Consider the following 14,389-nt stretch of genomic DNA (forward strand, 5'->3'; position numbering starts at 1 on the left):
TTAATGCACCACTCTCCAGAGATCTACACCATGTTCACAACCTTTATAGAGGCCTACCCCAAATGTGCTAACACAATCTAGACATTCATGACCACATGTGAGGAGAGCTTGGCATACATTCATTGAGATACCATGGACATTGAAGACTTGGATACCAAAGAGCCTATTACACCACAGGCTGGCACTTTTTTTTTTTCTTCCAGTTCCTTTGTATTCTCATTAGTGTTCTCTATTGTTTGATTAAGAAAGTATTTATATGCCTAAAACACTCCTAAGGTCTCAAACATTCAAATAATTTTACCAACTAGGACTAGTAATCAAGTAAATGCGCCAACCTAAACTCATGGCCTACTAACCTCAAGCCTCATTGATAAGCCTAAACTCTAGGTCAATTAACTAAAGCAAGGACAAGTTTATACATCTCTAATGGAAAATAAAAAAACATAATTAAATACATCCAATCAAACAATGAAACCCACAGTCATCAAATATAATTTTCCATAAATATGTAACATAGAAGAAAGTAGTATACTTGGAGGTATGTGATGTGTCTCTTGATAGCTGTGGCAATAAACATGCAATGTTGAAGCTCAATATCCATGTCAATTGAAAGCTCAAGTCCATCTATGCTTAAAATCATAAGACAAAGCACTACCACCAGGCGTAAAGCTTAAACTCGAAGAAAAATCTTGGCTTGATTTTGGTACATCACTCACATGTATTGCCTATGGTACTAGAGCCATAGAGGTTCTCTATGTGGGCGCTTTTCTTTGCAAAGCAAAAAGCTCTAGGAATACAAAATAATCACACACTCAAATGCTTTTGAATTAATGTGAAAAAGGAAAAAGAAAAAGAATAAAAAGTTAAAACAAGAAAAATGAAATGAAAAAGACTTCCATTGAGCTTCAAGTGAAAAATGCGACCATTTATTTGGAATTGTGAGAGTTAGTTAGCTAATCTAAGCTAAAAGACACAAGTAGGGAATCTTGCATTTAGGTAATCTTCTTAACTTAGCTAAATCATTATTGATAAACTCGTCCTTAAGCTCAAAACTAAATTTTTGCAAGTGAAATTTACTATGTCCTTATTGGCAGTATAACATTTCATAATTATTTGCACTTACTCATTACCACAAATATGCTTTTGCCTTCAAGAGCCCTTATGCTTTATTGCCACATGATTGAGCTTGCTACTTCATCGACGTTTTTCTTTTGTAGGCACATTCTTCCTTCAGCATCTTCCACAACATGGCTTTGTCAAAGGGACGACAAAGCTTTTAGCAAGGGGAGAATGTTGGAAGCATCCAACACCAGCATCCATTTTCATCTTCTCCATGCACATTTTCCATTTACTATGTGATTGCCAATTTTATCTACTAGTTTACTCTATGTGCTTTGGGTGGCCAACCATGAATTTTTTAAATCCTGGGCATATAAGTAAATTGTAGGTCATGTGAGAGGGAGAGATCATTTTGTGAAGATAACCTAAAGCAGAGAAGGAGAAGAAGGAGGCTATGGACGTGGAGGCTCGGAGGCACGTGTACTAGCTTCATGAATCAATTAATGTATGCATTGAAGTTGAATCCTCTTTATTCTCTCATTATTTTCTTTAAAGTTGTATATTAGCATCTAAATGTGTGTGTAAGAACCAATCACTCTCTAATCTCTTGACTCTCTATTTGTTGTTTGATTATTTTGATTATGGTGTTGTGTGCATGATTAGAGTAGTGTGTAGAGTAGGACTCATGCATATATCACTCTAATCCTCTTCTTCCTATTCTAGATGGCCTTTCATGATTTCCCCACTCTTTTCCAACTCATTGCTCCCACACCCTCACCCATGAGTGATGCTTCCCTACCCTAGCCAAGTCGCTACCAAAGTAGAAAGAGTTATACTTGTAGGAAAAAGTATTTTACATTATTTTGGAGTTGTGCTAGATGTTACTAAGCTTCTAGTAACTATGATAACAACAAGTGCATTTACTCTATGAAATTTGGGATTTTTAGTTGAAGCCTAAAGTTTTGTATATGTACTTAGGTCATTTTCTTGATCAGCTCTTTGAACTTTTGAATCTTGTTTCTATTTACTTGCAATGTTTTTGTTATACAAAACCTTTTTCAGCAGCAATAAGACATCTTTCCAATCGCTGAAATATTAGCACATTAGAAAGTGAGAGCTAAATGCATTTTGGAGAACATACAATAGATTTAATAAGGTAATTTCTACATACCTTTTGGGATATACAAGCTCTATTAACAAGGCTTTGAGATAGTTGAAAATGTTGTCTACTTAATAACCTAAATTCTATGTATTTGAGCTTGTTTGTCCAATTGGTCAAAAAGCATGGTTGTGCATCCAAAGTCTAAATATTTGTTTTAGTTGTGGGTTGCGGAGCATTCTAGAAAGATGTTATAGAGATATTGTAGTGTTGTTTTGAGTATGAACATCTATGGAGAGTCTCAAGATATATGCAAATTCAACTTCCTCATGCATAAACAAAAAATTGTTATAAGAAAAATCAATTTCATGTTTGACTCGAGGCAATGAAGGGTAGTTACACATGTTTGCACATATAAGCGAGTGAATAAATGAGAACTAATACATTAATTTTGAGTATGAACATCTATGGAGAGTCTCAAGATATATGCAAATTCAACTTCCTCATGCATTAACAAAAAATTGTTATAAGAAAAATCAATTTCATGTTTGACTCGAGGCAATGAAGGGTATTTACACATGTTTGCACATATAAGTGAGTGAATGAATGAGAACCAATACATTAATTTCTTATGTACTAAATGGAACAAAAAATATGCAAACAATTAGGGCTAATATACTAGTTTCTGATATACTAAATAGAACTTATACTAAGTTATAGTGTACTAGTTTACCTAGCAAATTTGTATCATATATATGAACATGGGAGCACTATTTTCTAATGTACCAAATGGGACCATTATACTACATTATAAGTATTTAAATGAATGAGACTAGTAAACTAATTTCTAATATATCAAATGGATTGTTATACTAAGTTATAATATACTAGTTTATTGTGAATTCTTTAGGTCTTGCATTCCAAAGGGTACATTAAATGGCCATTGATGCTACTTTGGACTCGAATTTTGAGCCCTAGCTAGAGCTGGACTTTGACAACTTATTGTGGCAAGAGTATCCACCTAAAGGAGGGAAGATGCAGACGCAGGCAAAAAGAAAAAGGCAATGAGTCCAAGGATGAGGGGGAAAAACTATGTCCTTGGCAAAGCTTTGGACAACACGTAGATCAAGTATGGTGTCTTGTCTAAGATGGGTTCTATTGGAATCATTGACTATTTTATATGTGCAACACTGACATGCCACAAAGCTTTTGGATGTTTTTTGCAAATGCAGAGTAAGGGTTCTCCCCAGATGTGCTATATGTTGCACTACACTTATTTGCAAAGCTTTGATTGACGTGTATGCCAAGTAATCTTCGAAAATCACAATTGTACTAAAATTTAAATCAATTTGTGTATCATTATCATGATTTATGCTAGGAGAGAGCATTCCACAACTGTTGTAAGAATATATATAAATGAATATTTTGGTACCCTTTTGTCCTTCAAAAATTCCATTTGCAAGAAAGAAAAATTTAATGGTATTTCCTGTTTATGGAAAGAAGAGAAGAGGAAGATCTCAAGGAGTCATTTAGTTTGGGAACATCCATATTTACATGATCAAGGAGTATTCATAGTTTCTTACTTGAACTTTAGCTTTTAGAAAACCTTACACATTTTTTGACCAAAGTATCCATTTTGAGTGCACTGATTGTTCCAATGTGAGTGCATGCACAAGGAATGTAGTCACTTGTGCATGGGTGCAAGATGGTATAAATATCTAGAAAAGTGTGTCCTTGCATTCACATTTGCTATTGTTGGAGGCTCTCTATCATTGTCTAGTATGACTATTGTCAATTGTAACAGCAATTGCTACAACAAGAGATGGTCAAAGTAGGTCTATGGTGGGGAGCGAAAAACTCTCACTCTCTCTCTCTCTCTCTCTCTCTCTCTCTCTCTCTCTCTCTCTCTCTCTCTCTCTCTCTCTCTCTCTGTGTGTGTGTGTGTGTGTGTGTGTGTGTGTGTGTGTGTGTGTGGTGTGTGTGTGTGTGTGTGTGTGTGTGTGTGTGTGTGTGTGTGTGTGTGTGTGTGTGTGTGTGCACGTGCGCACGCACACATTCTACTCTCTCTCCCTCCCCAAAATTGAGTTCCCCACATATCTAGGATTGGTTGTTCCCATGTAGAGCAAACAACCCTCACTGTTCCTCAAGAAACATGCTACGAGTGGCCCAAACCAGAAGGGTGAAAAAAGAAATTCTTCAAAGGAAGCTGCATATAAAGTTGTTTGGTTTGGGCTAGGTATTTTGTAGATGTAGAGTGCAGAGTTGGAGATTTTTTACTCTCTCTCTCTCTCTCTCTCTCTCTCTCTCTCTCTCTCTCTCTCTCTCTCTCTCTCTCTCTCTCTCTCTCATCATTCTCTCTCTCATCGTCTCTCTCATCTCTCTTAAATTATTGATCTCCTTGATGTTAAGTATGATTTCAATTGATCATCAGAGATGCTTTGATGCTTGTATCAAAGATTTTGTTTAGAAAAATTTTTCATAGTGTTTTTCTCATAACCTGTAAACTCTTCACTAGGGAAGGCATGCATCAAGAAACAAGCATCTTTGTACCGGATGTAGATGGTTTGATAGGTTGTTTTTTCTTGTGTACTTTGCTTCAACCTGATAATTCCATGGGAATTATTCAAAGACATTTTTCCTTTGTGTACCTGTTCTAAGGTACACAAGGTCTTTAAAAATGTTCTTTATTAACAACTTTTTTGTAAAAGCTATGGAGAGGATGAGAGAGAGACTAGATGAGAGAAGAAGAAGGAAAAGATTGATATTTAGTTACTTACTACATTTTGCATTAGAGAGAAGGAGAGAGGGAGAAAGGAGGGGAAAAGTTTAATGTTGTAAGAACAATCTAGAGAAATTTCATATTTCTATATGATGAGTCCTGACTCAAGCCGTATTAAATTTTTGGGAGTATGTGTGTGTGTATATGCATGTATATGTGTGTGTGTGTGTGTGTATGTGTGTGTGTGTTTTCAAGTAACAATATAACATAAACACCAAAGAATACTTTCAAATTACAAAAGACTCTAGAAACTAAGTCAGTGAAAAGGTGGTATAATTCCCATTCATATATAGATGGACTTTTACATAAGTACAAGAAGAGTGAAGAGCCTAAAGATATAGAAATCCACCATCTTCAATCCAAGGAACTTTGAAAACCATAGTTGAGAAGGTAACCCTCACCTACACCCATGGAAACAACACAACTTTCAGTTAGCATTGGCATCGTATGCAGGTGATGCATGGGTATCCCACATGTTATAGATGTCAACCAGAAAGTCAAAGCTACTCAATTATTTAGACATGGTTTCATTTACAGGAAAAAAGGACCCTTTAGAGCTCCTTTTTCTTTGCAAGCTCTCATGAGATAAGGCCGGAGACGAGTTTTAGGAAATTTATCCTCAAAGTGGGCCACATATACCTGTTTCTTGACTTTACAGAGTTTGTCATTAATTGCCGCTATTTTTTCAAGGTCAGTGACAGTGCTCATACGTGTAGTCAATCTATACTTTGGAGTCATTTGTAACATAAAAGGTTGTTAGTAAGTAAGTTCTACCCCTTCTCAGACAAACCATATGTAAGGTAGTAAGTATAAGTGCTACACCCCTATACAACATATCGAAGGAATATGTCGAGGTGCCATATTTCTTTTGAGTCCTACCGAATGGCGAGCGAATATTTCCGAGCAAGGCAATAACTAAGCAAGTTCCTCCAAACAAGCTCAAGGGATTTAGTTGCAAGAAATTAGCCATACAATACGAATGTTAACTATATGCTATGAGAACCACAGTGCCAAGATTTTCCATGGCCACTTTTAGATCTCTGGTGAAAACCTCTACACCATACTTGTTGCCTTTCAATGAGGTGAAATTGCATAGAGCTGTGTTCAAATTCCTTACAAACGTGATGCTACTAAGCGCGGTGGTGGTATTGCACATGCACTGGATGTAGAGGACATCTTGTTGCATGGAGAAGGCAGGAAATAAGAGGATGTAGAGGAAGAGTGCAAGGCTCCATAACCCCGTGGCCATCTACCGGCTTTAGTCCAAGACATCCGTGTGAAACCATGCAAAGCTGGATTTTCGGGGGGTCACTTCAAATAGTCTCTCTCTCTTTCTCTCTAGCCATAGGGTTGTCGCCACAACAATAAAAAACCGAGCTAGTTGTTGAGGCATGTTCTTGCCTCATCCTAGCATCTCAAGATTCTCATGGTGAACTACACCCACACTGTCTCCATCTTCTAGGAACCTGCAACCCTGATCCGTTGCGAAACACCTCTCCCTTTGAATTCTCTCTCTCTCTCTCTCTCTCTCTCTCTCTCTCTCTCTCTCTCTCTCTCTCTCTCTCTCTCTCTCTCTCTAGCTACATGGTTGTTGATATGAATGTCACCCTAGTTGCCCATTTAGGTATGCTCTTGCCTCATTCGAGCTTCTCATGCTAAAGTATGCTTGCAATGTGCTCCATTTGTGGAACCCATGGCCCTCATCCTGTGGAAAACTCCTTTCCCTTTGAATAATCTCTCTCTCTCTCTCTCTCTCTCTCTCTCTCTCTCTCTCTCTCTCTCTCTCTCTCTCTCTCTCTCTCTCTCTCTCTCTCTCTCTCTCTCTCACACACACACACACACACACACACACAATAAAAGAAATTTATGTATATTAATCAGTTTAGTAGTAGTGATACCAATGTGCCACTCAAACTAGATAAATACAAGGCAAGTTTTGAGGGCTATCTTAAGCCTTCTTAACTTCAAACGCTTAACTACTTCCTAGGTGAAATCAGGGTCATTGCAACCAAAATGCGACACTCTTCTCGGTGAAGGTCATTAAGGTTGATAGAGATCATACCATGAAGGATTTTGTGTGTGTGGGTGCTCTTGTGCATGATTTTATATGTTGGTAATGGGAGGGCACATGAGAAGTTCTTGAAATGTTATTCTACACTTTGATTATTTAGTTGATGTTATATTATGTCTGACAAACTGATGCCGCTCCATAAGTTTTATGCAAATGAAATGAGTATGGAATACCTAAATATCAAAAGAATTTAGCAAGAGCATTAATACAACAGCTTCTATACTAGTTGTAGGGGCGCGTGGGGATGAGGAAACTTGATTATTTTAGAATCTCTGAATCAGTAGTGGCATGCTACAACACTCTTTGGCAGCCTGCCTCTGGATGTAGGCTCTACTTTCTATATATCCACCTTGGTAGGGTCTTTGCCTAAGAAAACACCTCCGCCATGAGCTCCCCAACCACCATATGTATCAATAATGATCTTCCTTTTTGTTAGGCCAACATCACCTTGTGGCCCCCCAATCACAAACCTTCCAAAAGGATTCAGATGGAAGATGGTCTTCTCATCCAGGTACTTATTAGGTAGCATAGACTTGATAACATGCTCCTATAGATCAGTGGTAATCTTGTCATTGGTAACTATTTCGTTGTGTTGCATAGAGATCAAGACCATATGAACTATGATGGGAACCATGGGCATTGATGGCACCATTTTATTCTTGTATTCAACTGTTACTTGAGTTTTGCCATTTGGGCAACCATGCATAAGTTCCATTCTTGCTTACCTCTATGAGCATGGCACCTAGTTTGGTAGCCAGGACATGGCTGAGGGGCATAAGCTCCTTATCAGTCTCATCAGTAGAATAACCAAACATATGCCCTTTGATCTCTTGCACCAATCTCCTCGTCCTTATTTTTGTGAAATGTCCATGCACACCTTGAGAAATGTATGGGCTCTACAGTTTGATGTTAACGAAAACCTTGCAATGATCAGCATCAATACCCACATCATCTGACACAAACCAATTTCCCAGCTATTGTCCCAAATCTTCCCATAGTTAATATCTACCATAATTGGTGGTAATCTCCCCAAAGATCATCACCATGTTAGTCTTGGTGCACGTCTCACAAGCCACCTTAATCTCTTGATCCAGTTGTAGGCATGCATCCAGCATTGCATTAGACACTTGATCCCACAGCTTTTCTAGATGTTCCTCATTCACGCACTCCGAGGTGAAGAGAAAAGTTGACATCTTTTAGGGTTTCTATGCGTCAAGGGCATGGAAGTAGCCTCTAAACAATCTTGCAAGGCTGAAGCTGCTTCTCACATTTTCTCTCTCCCTCTCTCTCTCTCTCTCTCTCTCTCAAAGAGCGCGCACCGGCGTGCGCACTTTGACAGAGTCAAGTTTTGTGTGTGTGTGTGTGTGTGTGTGTGTGTGTGTGTGTGTGTGTGTGTGTGTGTGTGTGTGTGTGTGAGAGAGAGAGAGAGAGAGAGTCATTGTGCTTGTGGACGCCCAGCAGAATCTATGTTTGTGATTGCAAGGTAGCAGCCTAGAAGAAAGATGAGCAACTACAATCTATCACCGCGAGCTTGTGGCTATGGCATCCATGGTGTGCTCCTCTAGCAGCCTCACAATTGTGACAGCGTCCAACGTGAGCAAGGGCTCCTTTGTCTTCGGATGGGCATTGCAAGCTACACCCAACTACATTTGCGCCATCAAAGACGGCCCTCACCATTTTAGCGGCAACAGCCAACAGGCCTTTGCGATTCCCTGGCAGCACTCCTCTGGAATGGCTTAATGGAAGCCTACCTGGGGACTTTGGCTTTGACCCCCTTGGTCTTGGATCCGAGCCTGAGCTTCTCAAGTGGTTTGTGCAATCAAAAATAGTGGACTGCAGGTGGGCTATGTTGGGTGGTGCTGGAATATTCATTCCAGAGGCTCTCACCAAAGTAGGAATTTTGAACACCCCATCCTGGTACTTAGCTGGAGAGTCCGAGTATTTCACAGATACGACTACCCTCTTCAATGTAGTGGATCTTATATTCTTAGGTTGGGATGAGGGCCGAAGATGGGTAGACATCATTACTCCAGGATCAGTGAATACTGACCCCATCTTCACCAACAACAAGCTAACAGGCACAGATGTTGGCTATCCCGGTGGCTTCTAGTTCGGCCCTCTTGGCTGGGGCTCTGGTTCTCCTGAGAAGATCAAGGAGCTTAGGACTAAGAGATATAGAATGGCGGACTCGATATGTTGGTCGTTATGGGTACTTGGTTCGAAGCAATCTACATGGGCACTGGCCTCATTGACAACCTTACCGCCCATCTTTCCGACCTTGGCCACAACACCGTTTTCTGGGCTTTCTTGACCAAATGAGCGGTGATCGTTGTACCTCCATCACTTGGAGAAAATATTGACACTCGCTTCCTTTGTATGACAATTGAGAGTTTGTAAAAACCTTTTATTTGGTTGGAAGGTCCTATTTGTCGTGTAAACAGTACAGTGCCTTCTCCTGTTTTGTCAATTTACTTGTGTCATGTTTCATTGCATTACCTTGAGGGTATGAGTCAGTTTTGATTACAGAACATGCATATTCTAGTTATTATCTGCATCGGAAGTTTGCCACTGTTCTCTGACCAAATGCCTCTCGTTCAAGCCTTTCATCTCTCCCTGTTAATGAAGATAATGAAGTCTGTCTTGAATGTTCAAAGAGAGAGAGAGAGATCCATGACAAGGAGGAAGTAGGAAATCCAGGAGAGGGGCCCGCGTTGCAGTATCAATTCTCTCTCTCTCTCTCTCTCTCTCTCTCTCTCTCTCTCTCACACACACACACACACACACACACACACACACACACACACACACACACATGCACACACACCCGTTTTCTTCCTTTTCTCTTGCCTGTCTCAAATCAGCAAAAGGTTTCGTGACTCCCTCTCTACTACCATTTATGGACGACAATGTCGCCACAAGATTGTTCTTATGTTTGACGATAGCATCTATGCACTTTCTATCTCTTTTGTGATACAACATTATGAAATAACTAATGCATTCAATTTGCATCCATTAACTCTAATGGGAGAGCAGGTGAAGATAAAGGCTATTGAACTTGCTATTGGTGAAAAAATATTCCTTCTCAATCATGGCCAATGTCAATTCTAGAAGGTTCGCATTGCTATTGAAAGCACACAAGGCATTGGAATGAAGGACACACTAGTAATAGTCCGATGGTCCCTCCAGAGTAGTTGGTATACTACATACAATGCCTTCACAAAGCAACCTACACATGGCACTCAAGCAAGCAAAGGATATCATTCAAGCTCAAGAGCTACCTACGCATTATGATGGACATGTGGCATTTGAGTTATCATCTTTTGATCTACTTGTGCACGAACTTATGACAATTGCAACATGTGAATTTACCATGGAGAATAAGTTTGCACAAATAGAGTTTTGGAATATGCTAAACAAGATGGTTCAAAAGCAAGGATATGATTGTGTATCAATGTGTGTGTGAGCACATTAAAGGAAGAGTATGGCTCTTTTGTTTGAGACAATTTTAATGTGTGTGAACACATTAAAGGAAGAGTATGGCTCTTTGTTAGAGACTATTTGAGAAGCAACATGGTTACTTTGCTACACTATACTCTATAGACTATGTATTGAGATCTTGATCTAATCTTTGTCATTGCTTATACTCACTTGGTTTCTTGTCCACTCGGAAGTACTCACTCGAGGATTGGGATTCCTCATTTCTTCCAAACAAAAGGAAGCCACCATGGCCCATTCATTAATGTAACAATCAACCACTTACAGTTTCACAAGCGGCTCATTTGCAGCCATGTCTACCAAAGTCAACAACATTATTCATCAATACTCTCAACCATATTCGGCTAGCATCACTGTAACCCTATTGCTCAACCAAATATTTAAACCATGTACATCCACATTGAGCAGGGATCACAAACCTAAGCCAGCTCCGACCTTACCTGAGCAATAATAGTAAGCTCAGTATCAATCAAGTAGCCCAAGCTATGTACGGTAAAGTAGCGCAGAGTTTCAAAAACTCTCAATATTCAGTTGGCCAAGTCGTTGATTGAGCAAGACTAGAAGGCCTAGCACCGGTCCCAGATGCTCACATCCTGTACAGCCAAGTGAGCAAAATTTTCCAAGGAAACATAATACTCAGACACTATAGACCTGAATTGAGCACTAGTAGTAAGCATTGTATCCAACCCAGAATTGCCCAAAAGAAGAATACATGCTACAATAATTCAAACAAATTTACCAGGTCTCGGTTTCTACCCATCAGTAGGTTAACTATATCATATAGGTTCTTTCATCAAGTATTTACAAGGACACAATTTATGCCCATTAGGGTTCATGGAATCCAATCCTTCACAGGTTTGTATGTCAATTACATTGATTATACATCTCTTAGCAAATCAAGTGGCAGAGAACCCTTGCGGTATCCAACCAGACCAAATGTCAAACCGTGAAGTAAAAGGAATAGATGCCTTTATGGGTTTTTTTAAACTATACCCAACCATGTGAATGCCAAAAAATGTATTGTATCAAACAAATCCAGCATTAGTATGCAGTCAAGGCACCCCCCCCCCCCAAAAAAAAAAAAAAAAAACCCAGCAACTATATATTTAAAAATCCAACATTAGTAACCCCAATATTCAATCAGCCAGTATTTTGCACGACCTGTAAGTACTACCAGTAACAAGTCCAAAACCAGTAAACACTCGGGGTATACCCCCCCCATCCCAAAAGATTTTTTTAAACAGTATGCACCATCAGTACATCAGGTGACCATCAACAGAGTATTGTATTGTCAAGCCAAGCGACAACAATCATATAACATACCCCAATAGTTTTAATTTAAACCAATGAACAATTTATGCAAAGCAACCAAAAATCGAGGTTCTATCAAGTCAAGCGTCAACAAGCATTATGCCACACCCAATATTTAAGGAGCACCTTTAATCAAACCAATGAATTGTATTACGTAGAGCTACTCAGAATAGAAACCTGTTGCGGGACCATAGCTTCCCAGCAAGTGTTTAAACCATTCAAACCTTTTTCACATACTGTCAAGTATATCCAACCCATACAGTGGGCCTTACCAGGCCTAAGCGACAGTGATTAAGATACCATAGCCCTGTTAACAGGTTTACATTATCCTAAGACAAGTAAAAAGGAAAGAAAACCATAATATCAAGTTCAATAATCAGTGGCCAACCTCTATCGATTGAGTTGCAAGCTCCATGTTTGGTACAGCAAAGAGTAAACAAACACACATGGCCCTAACTCTTTATGCAAGTAGAACACACACAAGGCTAAGTGAGGGGCAGAAACACCCTCACCTCTTTAAATAGAAGAAGGTAGACCACCATCACTCATGACGTGTAGCGTGCAGAATTGTTAACATCCCAAGCACTGAGTAGAGCGTGCTAATTCCTCCTGGGGAATCCCAAAATGTTAGCCGCCTCTGATGTGGTCCGGCACATTAGAGCAGAGCTACCATTGCGCATCAAGGCAGGGTAGGTGAGGCCCCATATAAGAAAAAACCACATTATTAGTTGCCAGCTAAGGTCTTGCAACCATCATAACCCTATAGGGGTTCATCCCACGGTGGATACAGACTTAATGTAGATAGGAAAGATGTAAGGCTATAGTGGAGATACATAGCCAGGATGACATCATTGTGGGGTAGTATATCTTTTCATTGTGTTGAAAACATAAAGACAAGTAACAAATGTGTGTGTGTGTGTGTGTGTGTGTGTGTGTGTGTGTGGTGGTGTGTGTGTGTGTGTGTGTGTGTGTGTGTGTGTGTGTGTGGTGTGTGTGTGTGTTGTGTGTGTGTGTGTGTGTGTGAGTGAGAGAGAGAGAGAGAGAGAGAGAGAGAACACAATCTAGTTTCTTTGTAAGCTACAATTATTTTTATATTCACTTAATTTGTGCTACACAAAAAAATTTATGTTAATGAACCAAAGGTTAATATGTACAACATGAGCTCAAGAAATAAGTTGTTTTACAAACTACTAGTATCCAGAGTTTGAACTAAAGGACGTTCTCAATGGCTTCAAAAGAAAAAGTATAAGCGTTCCTCATCCCAGGGCCTCAGTCCCGCATCTTTGTCCAATTCTACTCCAAAATTATCAACTACCCGTTGTTTTGGTTAGGAGCCATCCCTTTCCAAATTCGGTGACTAATGTGTGCCTCTAATGGATTAGTTCAATTATTTTCTTCTAACTTTACAATTTTCAAAATCTTTCAATAATGTAGCTGATAGAATATATATCTTGGCTTGTAGAAAATTTTATGATTTCTTTACTAAAACACTTAAGAAACAACCAAGGTTTCTTTTTTTGGCATGTAGCTACGAGCTCATGCTCATAATTTGTAGAGCACGAAGCATAGTGAAGTGTTGAGTCTTGCTAAGTTGGTTCAGCCTCCAAGGAGTGCGTACACAACATCTATGCTTTTTGGAAAATGGAAAAGTGAATTTCCAGTCTCAAAATTTTTCTGTAGATGTCTCTTAAGTGAATGAAGTAAACAATATGAATCAAGGTTTAAACAATGCAAAATACATTTCTTTGAGCACGATCTAGACTTCTAGCATCTTCCACATTATGTTGTAACTCTTGTGGAGGAGGTTTTCTTAATTGGCCTTATCTATCCATAGCCATCCTTTTAAGAATCCTCCATTCCAAAGAGGAAAAAGTTTAATTGGTTATGCTTTATCTCAACATAGTCCCACTACACACAATTCCATGTAACTAGATCTAGAGCTGAGTTGCTTCTTCTAGCACTACATGACCATCTAATGTCTAATTGCTTCTAGCTGCTTGGATAACCTTGGCTATGTATTCTTTATGTGGAAAATTTTTATCTAACACTTAACACTTTGATATAGTTCCAAAAGAGCCGCCTCCAAGGTGGGCTTTTGTAGAAACACTATTGTGTGTGCTCAAGGAGGAAGAAAGGAGGTGTGCCAGCTCGGGAGTGTTTGCTCAAAAGTAGTTCTTGAAATTGTCTTTTTGTTGTTGTGTTTGTACTCTTACTCTTTCTATGCCTTTTATAGCATCATCATTATTTTGAGCATCATATAGCTCTTCAATTAGAAATATTTTTTGGTAAAATGTCTTCTCTTTCTACAAAGATTTTTCTAGAAGCTTGATCGAGCACTTGTTTTCACCCAAGCCTTTTACCCACTCATTTTGTATAGTTTTAATGTTCACTAGTTGAGGCTCAAGCTGCAAGCATGGGTACAAATTTTGGAGAACATTCCAAACTAAAGGCACAGCACAATCAATAACTAGTTTGAGATATTTTTGACTTGGATCAAAAAGTTGGCGCAATTCCTCATCTGTTAGCTATAGCAAAAAACCAAGCATTGTTGTAACAAGCAAATGCCACTCATGTT

At 39.1% G+C, this 14,389-nt stretch overlaps 3 pseudogenes; 1 reads left to right on the forward strand and 2 right to left on the reverse strand.

Moving 5' to 3' along the window:
- Positions 1-7,374: 7,374 nt before the first annotated feature.
- LOC147461938 (S-adenosylmethionine synthase-like) lies at positions 7,375-7,823 on the reverse strand (annotated as a pseudogene).
- Positions 7,824-8,556: 733 nt separating this feature from the next.
- Positions 8,557-9,327, forward strand: LOC147461939 (photosystem I chlorophyll a/b-binding protein 2, chloroplastic pseudogene; annotated as a pseudogene).
- Positions 9,328-13,748: 4,421 nt separating this feature from the next.
- The window catches only part of LOC147461940 (uncharacterized), a 1,751-nt pseudogene continuing 1,110 nt past the window's right edge, over positions 13,749-14,389 (reverse strand).

The sequence above is a fragment of the Adiantum capillus-veneris genome, chromosome 3 (assembly GCF_014529385.1).
Source record: "Adiantum capillus-veneris isolate H3 chromosome 3, ASM1452938v2, whole genome shotgun sequence".
NCBI classification, from domain to species: Eukaryota; Viridiplantae; Streptophyta; class Polypodiopsida; order Polypodiales; family Pteridaceae; genus Adiantum; species Adiantum capillus-veneris.